We start from the raw sequence: 9,354 nt of genomic DNA, 5'->3' as shown, positions 1-9,354 counted from the left end.
TGTTTCTCTCCCATTGATGTTTCTAACTATCTATCTCTCTCCCTTCCTCTCTGTAAAAAATCAATAAAATATATTTTAAAAAAAAATAATACAAACATTATGAAAAAAGAAAATTTTGTCTATTTTGGTAATTGTTGTATCTCCAGTGCCTAAAACAGTATCAGTTATTGAAAAATAATAATAATAAATAGTTCTTAGAAAAAATCTTTGAATAATTTTCAAAGGGTGCCAGGGAAAGCCCTAGGGTTTCCACAGAGATGTCCATAAGTAAATTGTCTAGAGCAGGTGATGTTAAACTATGGTTCTTGGCCCAAACCAGATTGCCAGATTTTTGGGAAAGTCACATTTTATTGGAATACAGCCATTTGTTTACATACTGTCTGCACTGCTCTCATGCTAAACATCAGGGTTGTATGAGAGTAGAGACTATATGGGTGACCCACAAAGATGGTCCTTTTCAGAAAAAATTTGTCAATACCTGTTCTAGGTAATGAAAGTCTTTCTATTAATATAGTTCAATCCTTTAAACAAACAAACAAGTATATAAATAAATAAAATTCCAGTGAGCAAAAAAAAAAAACCATGCTCACTTTTGCTAACAGTCCCTTTGGCTCATAATCAACAAAACCCAAAACCAGAATATATATCCAGGAAAAATGAGAAAGGAACACAATTGCAGAGTAAGTAGCATTTTGCATTTCCCCATTAAGAAAGGGACTGTAATACAATTGCACTCTACTAAGGTTATGTTTACATTTTCAAACTAGAATATTTAATTGTGATAAATGTGCTACTTTTCTGTAAATTAAATTAGAGTGAATTACTGTGTACTTTTCCCTCAAACATTTTATCTTTCCATACTTTTACATTTTCTTTTTACCTCAGCATAAGCCCATCGATGGTTCCCTCCTTCCAAACTTCAAACTCACTTACTCGTATGAATGAGGAAAGTCAAAGTCTTCATCACCATCATCTGGCCCAGAGAGTTGTTCTATTTTACTTTAAATACCAACAAAGGGAAAAACATATCATTAGAGAATTCTTACAAGGAATAGTAATGTGATTAATTTACTTCAACTAAAGTAATTCCTTGGACAAAATATACAAGGTAGGGAAAAAGCAGGTTTACAGTTGTTTGTGTGGAAAATAATAATTATAAATAATAATTATAAATAATACAAGAATAAACTCTGTGTTTCATACTTTTGCCCATGAAATAGCTTATTAGAAGTCCTAACATTTTAGCCCTAGCTGGTTTTGCTCAGTGGATATAGCTGTCGGCCTGTGGACTGAAGGGTTTTGGGTTCCATCCCGGTTAAGGGCACATGCCCAGGTTGCAGGCTCGGTCCCCAGGATGGAGAGTGCAGGAGACAGCCAATCAATGATTCTCTCTCATCATTGCTGTTTCTACCTCTCTCTCCCTCTCTCTTCCTGTCTGAAATCAATAATAATAATAATAAAAGTCCTAACATTTTAGAAATTATTTTAGATCATTGTACAGAAATTTCTGTATTGCCATGGATAAGTCTGAATTTCTCCACCCCATCCCCTCTCAGTATATACCTCACCTTTTATTGATAGTTTTATCACAGATTACTGATGTCAGTTCCTTTGGGTCATTTCTAAGGAGTTAAAACATAGATGATCAGATTCCAAGTGATTTCATAAATTACACTTTTGTTTGAAATTAGTTACAAGTAGTCTTCAATCTAAAAACTGGTTGAACTCTAAAATCTATATCTAAATTAATTACATATTTCAACATTGCAATTTTCCCTAGAAATCAGGCTTTATATTTTTGTAATGAAGATCTTAGGTCTGTCAAAAAGCCTAATGAATCAATTCTTTACTGTGAAGCCAAACTCTCAGGTATAAATGCATTGAGGTGAATTTACTTCAAAAGTTAAATTCTGCTTATAGGTATGCATTATTCTAGCCTCTTCTAATTTCCTGATTATCAAGACCCTTCACAGCATCCCTACATGCATGTATCATGCATGTCCTTTCTGTTCCTCAGTTGGGTTCAAATAACTGCAAGGCTGAGCCCCGGGCTCCCTCCAACATGATGGTGATGCTGCATTAGTGACACCAGGGTTAGGTGGTAACAGCTCTGGAAGGTGAGGGACAGAGCCAAGGTCTCTCAGCTCCAGTCTTTCCTTTTGAGAGCTTCACGGCCCCCTATCTACTGCTACTTCCTCCTTATGACACATAGATTCTCCCTCTCCTGGCCCCTCTAGTAGAGCCTCACACAGACATTCGGAGAGTTTCCAAGAGGCTACTACCTACCGAAGGTCACAGTCTATGAATAGGAAGTTTCCCTCTTAGGACCTGCTCTTGTTTTTTCCACATAGACCCAAAAAGAAAGTTATCTACAGAAGCTTACAGTCTCTTATGGAAACCTCTAATTGCCATGGGTGATCCAAATACCTTTCACTACAAAAATCACACAACTCACCCCTTGTTGTCCTTGTTGTCAACGGTCCCTAAAGAGACATCCATAACTTTGCTAAAGGGTAAAAAACATACAAAAGTAGTCAGACATTTTGGAAGGCAATCAAGTTACTTTTCTTCATGGAATTTCAGGACATGAAAAGTAATATCATGAGGAAATATGACAGAAACTAACAAACCAGTTTCAGTGTATATAGCATTGAGACCTCTGAGACAGCCTCTGAGCCGTGTGTGTGTGTGTGTGTGTGTGTGTGTGTGTGTGTGTGTAGCAGTCATGATTAAACCTGTTTTCTTCTTTCCCATTTTATCAACTGTTCCACACACTCTGAAATCTATTTGGGAAACATGAAAGAGATCTGAAAATGTAGGGATCGGGGAAGTGAATCCATGTGCTAATAAAGGGATACAGAAAAAGAAAAGAAAATGCCAGAACAATGAATATTGATTGCAATGTCAAGGGCTAGTCCCTGGTTACCATTTGTTGGAGAAGAAACAAGAAGGGAGGTCAAGGATGGCCTAAATTAATTTTGAAAGATATTTCTGGCTCTGGTCAGTGTTGCTCAGTTGGCTGGAGCATCATCCCATGCTGAAAGGTCGTGGGTTCGATTCCCAGGCAGGGCACATACCCAGGTTGCGGGTTCAATTCCTGTCCAATCGATGTTTCTCTCACATTGATGTTTCTCTCTCTCTAAAATGAATAAAAAGATATTTTTTAAAAAATATTTTTCTGAACTGAAAGTAAAGCATGTGTTCAGAATGGTTTCTTTTTCTTTGAATTTATTTCAAAAAAGATACCTGGTTATATCATCCAAAATCAAGACTTTCCACCAATTGGGTAATTTAATCTCTCTACAATTTAATTTCCTCATGTATAAAATAAGACACATGAAAATGTACTTTACATCTGTCAGCTTTATAAAGTCATGCTGAATATTCACTTACAAATATTATTGTTTTTTTTAGGCAGCCTGCCTTCTTCACCAAATGTTATGAGGAAAAAATTAGTAGTTGACAGATAAACTGACACATACTTAAATTTCAAAAACACATAAAGATTCTCACCAAAGTGATGCGCTATCATCATTTCCTGGCAAACCTAACCCGTGGACAGACTGTGGAAAAGATTTGCCAGGGGCTCTGTGGGAAGGAAAATTTTAAATTCTGTCCTTGCTTTTCTCCTGAGTTTCTTAGAGACAATCACTACCTTTCTCAGTAGAAACCAGTAGCAACTGGATGTACTAGTAGTTAGGATAAAATTAGGGAAGCATTAAGTTAGCTGATAAAAACAGGAGAGGACTGCAGAGCAATCCTTGGGCCTTCACTCCTTTACCCACCAATCTCCTAAACCCCAGCTGACAACCTAGGGAGACTGCCTCCTCCAGTGCTGCTTTGCCCTGGAGCTTAAAGTGCCATACCATGACTAGAGGAGTGGCCTAGTCACAGTGCTTTGTGGTTCCTGAGACTTTATTGTCCCCAAGCTCATCACCTCCTCTTATTTTAAACTTACTGAGAAAAACACACTTTACATCCTACCTTTTAACGAGGATGACTTATATAATACCTCACCCAAGCAGGGACATTTTTTAAAGTGAACAGATGCACTGTTAGTAACTATGCTGAGACAACAAACATAATTTCAGCCCTTTCCTTAATACAAGTTACCAGACAGAGTGGCTAATAGCCACGAGGAATGTGAACTCACAAGTCAAATAATTAGATACTGGAGTACACTTGCTGGAAAAGGGAAAAAACAACTGAACAACATAAACCATCTGAAGCAGAACGATTGGGACATACCAACCAAGATTTTTAAATAGGCATGAGAAATAAAGTTATACAGAAACTTTCACAAAAAATACTAGAAAAGAATAAAGAGAGAGAAGGTACAAAAGAAAAGCCAGTTGATATGAAGGATAAAAAGAGACATTTAACACCTGGATTATAGACATCTAAGAATAAATGGAAAAAAGAAAATGGGAAAGAGGAAATGTTTTAAAAATAATAAGGATAAATTTCCCAGAATTATAGAAAGAATATCATAGAAGTGATTGTTCATTTAACAAATATTTAAATAGTATTTACTTATTGCCAGATATTGTCCTGATGCTTCACAAGTATACCTCAATTGGTCATCATTACTACCTTTAAGAGAGTTATTATTATTAATTATTTTATTCAAATCACAGATCTTGAATATTCAAATGTTTCTAACAACCATCATGCTGATTTGTAAGCCACTAATCTCACTAATAAAAATCCATTTGTGACCTTTACTGGGTAATTAACGATGCTTCAGATGTTGATCAAAATGGGACACTGAAGCCCTTGTAGTGGCCATCTCTAGAAAACTGTCACCACTCCTGGACAAAGTATTCTCCATTGGGGCAACCTTAGAGAAGTTTAAAGTGACCGTGACTGGCACATGCATATTATTACTGGCACACTGTCTACGCTGTAGTTTTTTTAAAGAAATTACAGGGGTTATGGTGGGATAAAGACACATAAGTAATACCTTAATCAATAAAGAAATTAAAAAAAAATAAAGCCTTATCCTAAACCAAAAAAACAAGTAAATAAATAAATTACAGGTTTACACATCTTTAAATTGTGAGTTGGTCAAAATGATTTACATATAATTTACATTTATTATGCAAGTACACAAAGGCTGAGAATTATGCTCATAATTCAGTATATTTGAATCTTACCACTTACCTGTTAATATTTTGAGGCATGAACCAGTGATATAAAAGGTTCCTCTTTAGCCTTTGCATGGTAGTATCTATAATTAATTCTAAGAGAAGGAAAAACACATAAGAATTTTATAATCAAAAGTATTTAAAACTCATGATATCCTCCCAATTAAAAAGTCACATGTAGAACTCATTAGGTATGGGTCAGCATTTCCAAAGTCTTGGATACACAAACATAAAAATCTACAGTACTGTGCAATTTTATCAATTTCATGAAACATATTCTATATTTGCTCTTAGTATTTTAGCTCAAGAAATAGAGGGAGCGCACAGCGGCAGCGACTGTTACAGGGCGGGGAATGCTAACTAGGAGCCTGCTGCGGCTTAGGCTGGCAGTGGCGGCAGCTCCTGGTGCAGTTCGGCGCGCTGGCAGCTCTAAAGTTCCGGACGGAAGGCTCAGCGTCGCGGTCGCGGAGCCGCTACCTTCTGGCTGACGCGACCCGGCATGAAGCGGCGCTGAGGAGCTGTCGCCGCTGTAGCCCCTGGGGCACGCCGATGACTACTGCTAACTGTGGCGCCCACGACGAGCTCGACTTCAAACTCGTCTTTGGCGAGGAAGGGGAGTCAGCGTGGCCACCTCGCCTCCGGGCTCGAGGCCTGCAGATCTTGAACCAGATGATTGTGCATCCATTTACATCTTTAATGTAGACCCACCTCCATCTACTTTAAACTCACCACTTTGCTCACCACATCATGGATTACCGTCTCACCCTTCTGTTTTGTCATCATCGTTTCAGCTCCAAGGTCACAAAAACTATGAAGGAACTTGTGAGGTTCCAGACTCTAAATACAGCCCATTAGGTGGTCCCAAACCCTTTGAGTGCCCAAGTATTCAAATCACATCCATCTCTCCTAACTGTCATCAAGAAGTAGATGCTCATGAAGACGACCTACACATAAATGACCCAAAAAAGGAATATTTGGGAAGACCTAGAGATCATCTTCCTCTTGAGCCATCTTACCGGGAGTCTTCCCTTAGTCCTGGTCCTGCCAGCAGCATCTCTTCTAGAAGCTGGTTCTCAGATGCATCTTCTTGTGTATCTCTTTTACATATTTATGATGATGTGGATTCAGAATTAAATGAAGCTGCTGCTCGATTTACTCTTGGATCCCCTCTGACTTCTCCTGGTGGCTCTCCAGGGGGCTGCCCTGGAGAAGAATCCTGGCATCAACAGTATGGACTTGGACACTCACTGTCACCCAGGCAATCTGCTTACCACTCTCCTAGATAGTATCACTGGTGAGAATTGGCTGAGCCCCAGGCCAGCCTCAAGACCCTCATCAAGGCCTGCTTCCCCCTGTGGGAAACGACACTCTAGTGCTGAGGTTTGTTGTGCTGGGTCCCTTTCACCCCATCTCTCACCTGTTCCTTCTCCTGGTCACGCCCCCAGGGGAAGTGTAACAGAAGATACCTGGCTCAATGCTTCTGTCCAGAGTGGATCAGGCCTTGGTCCAGCACTTCTTCCACCATTTCGGTACTAGGTAGAGACTGATATCCCTCTAAAAACAAGGAAGACTTCTGAAGATCAAGCTACTGTACTACCAGGAAACTTAGCTCTGTTCAGATGACCGAGATAATTTATCACCATCTCGGGAGACTTCAATAGATGATGGCCTTGGATCTCAGTATCCGTTAAAGAAAGATTCACCTGGTGATCACTTTCTTTCAGTTCCTTCACCCTTTACCTGGAGCAAACCCAAGCCTGGCCCACCCCTATATTTCGCACATCTCCATTACCTCCACTAGACTGGCCTTTACCTACTCATTTTGGACAATGTGAACTGAAAATAGAAGTGCAACCTAAAACTCATCATTGAGCCCATTATGAAACTGAAGGTAGCCAAGGAGCAGTAAAAACATCTGCTGGCGGACACCCTGTTGTGAAGCTGCTGGGCTATAGTGAAAAGCCGATAAATCTACAGATTTTTATTGGAACAGCAGATGATCGATATTTACGACCTCATGCATTTTACCAGGTGCATTGAATCACTGGGAAGACAGTTGCTACTGCAAGCCAAGAGATAATAATTGCCAGCACAAAGGTTCTGGAAATTCCACATCTTCCTGAAAACAATATGTCAGCCAGTATTGACTGTGCAGGTATTTTGAAACTCCGCAATTCAGATATAGAACTTTGAAAAGAAGAAATTGATATTGGCAGAAAGAATACTAGAGTACGACTTGTGTTTCGTGTACACATCCCACAGCCCAATGGAAAAGTCCTTTCTCTGCAGATAGCTTCTAGACCTGTTGAGTGCTCCCAGCGGTCTGCTCAAGAACTTCCTCATATTGAGAAGTACAGTATCAACAGTTGTTCTGTAAGTGGAGGTCATGAAATGATTGTGATTGGATCTAATTTTCTTCCAGAATCGAAAATCATTTTTCTTGAAAAAGGACAAGATGGATGACCTCAATGGGAAGTAGAAAGGAAAATAATCAGGGAAAAATGTCAAGGGGCTCACATTGTCCTTGAAGTTCCTCCATATCATAACCCAGCAGTTTCAGCTGCAGTGCAGGTGCACTTTTACCTTTGCAGTGGCAAGAGGAAAAAAAGCCAGTCTCAACGTTTTACTTACACACCAGCTTTGATGAAGCAAGAACACAGAGAGGAAATTGACTTGTCTTCGGTTCCATCATTGCCTGTGCCTCATCCTGCCCAGACTCAGAGGCCTTCCTCAGATACAGGACATCCACGTGACAGTGTACTGTCAGCACAGAGAAGCTTGGTTTGTCCCATCCAGCAAATATATGCATCCATGGTAACCCCATCTCATCTGCCACAGTTGCAGTGTAGGGATGAGAGTGCTGGTAAAGAACAGCATATGATACCTTCTTCAGTCATGCACCAGCCTTTTCAAGTCACACCAACACCTCCAGTGGGGTCTTCCTATCAGCCTATGCAAACTAATGTTGTGTATAATGGACCAACTTGTCTTCCTATTCATGCTGCCTCTAGTCAAGAATTTGTTCCTGTTTTGTTTCAGCAAGATGCAGCTCTTCCTAGTTTAATAAATCTTGGCTACCAACCACCATCATCCGTACCTTTTCATTCTTCAAATTCAGGCTCAACAGGATATTTCTTAGCCCATATTCCTCATTCTGTGCAGACCCTGCCTCATCTACAGTCAATGGAATACCATTGTTCAAACACAGGACATAGATCTCTTTCTTCTCCAGTGACTGACCAGATCACAGGTCAGCCTTCCCCTCAGTTACAATCCATTATATATGGTTCTTCACAGTTACAGTCTGCTAATTGTGAAATTTCCCCAGCAGCTTCTCATCCCTTGGCCAGTTCACCACTTTCTGGACCACCGTCTCCTCAGCTCCAACCTATGCCTTACCAACCTCCTAGCTCAGGAACCACCTCATCACCAACTCTAGCCACTAGAATGCATTCTGGACAACATTCAACTCAAGCACAGAGTACAGGCCAGGGAGGTCTTTCTGCACCTTCATCCTTAATATGTCACAATTTGTGTGATCCAGCTTCATTTCCATCTGATAAGGCAACTGTAAACATTAAACCTGAACCTGAAGAGCAAGAACCTAACTTTACAATAATTGGTCTACAGGACATCACTTTAGATGATGTGAACGAGATCATTGGGAAAGACATGTCTCAGATTTCTGTTTCCCATGGAACAGGGGTGAGCAGGCAGGCTCCCCTCCCTGGTCCCGATTCCTTGGATTTAGGAAGATCTGATGGGCTCTGACAGTGCTCGCTGCAACCTTGCATCCACCACCACCATATACTTCTCAGCAGGTTTTCTCTCCTTGGACCTTGGGTTTCCAACTCTGCAGCCTTCAGGACTGGCTCCAGGACTTGGGATCACTGGGGAAAGCAGCAGTCCTCCACCTCAGGACTTGGGTAGATTTTGTAAAAGAACAGCAACAGCAGAGGCTGTTTGAGCTTTGGGGAAATGAGCTTTGCTTTTTATTTTTGAATAGGATACTTTTATATGATGGGTGCTTTGAGTGTGAATGCAGCAGGCTCTTAATTTCAGAGGTGCTGCTTTTGTAGATGATCTCATTGCTTAGCTAGAGTTAGTGATTTGAACTGCTTTGTGGTCATTTGAAGGACCTTTTAGCTTTAATGATATTTTAAAAATAGGAACTTTTGATAAAACCTTCCAGAGGCAAACATAAAAG

The 9,354-nt window shown here is 40.1% G+C and overlaps 1 pseudogene; it reads left to right on the top strand.

The window, feature by feature from the left end:
- The first annotated feature begins 5,696 nt into the window (after positions 1 to 5,696).
- Positions 5,697 to 8,918, top strand: LOC139005094 (nuclear factor of activated T-cells, cytoplasmic 3 pseudogene; annotated as a pseudogene).
- The last annotated feature ends 436 nt before the right edge of the window (positions 8,919 to 9,354 follow it).

The sequence above is a fragment of the Myotis yumanensis genome, unplaced genomic scaffold (assembly GCF_028538775.1).
Source record: "Myotis yumanensis isolate MYYU_CA2020_CCGP unplaced genomic scaffold, mMyoYum1.0.hap1 SCAF_3, whole genome shotgun sequence".
NCBI lineage: Eukaryota > Metazoa > Chordata > Mammalia > Chiroptera > Vespertilionidae > Myotis > Myotis yumanensis.
The sequence above is the reverse complement of the archived record's forward strand: the minus strand, read 5'-3'. Positions and strand labels throughout refer to the sequence as shown.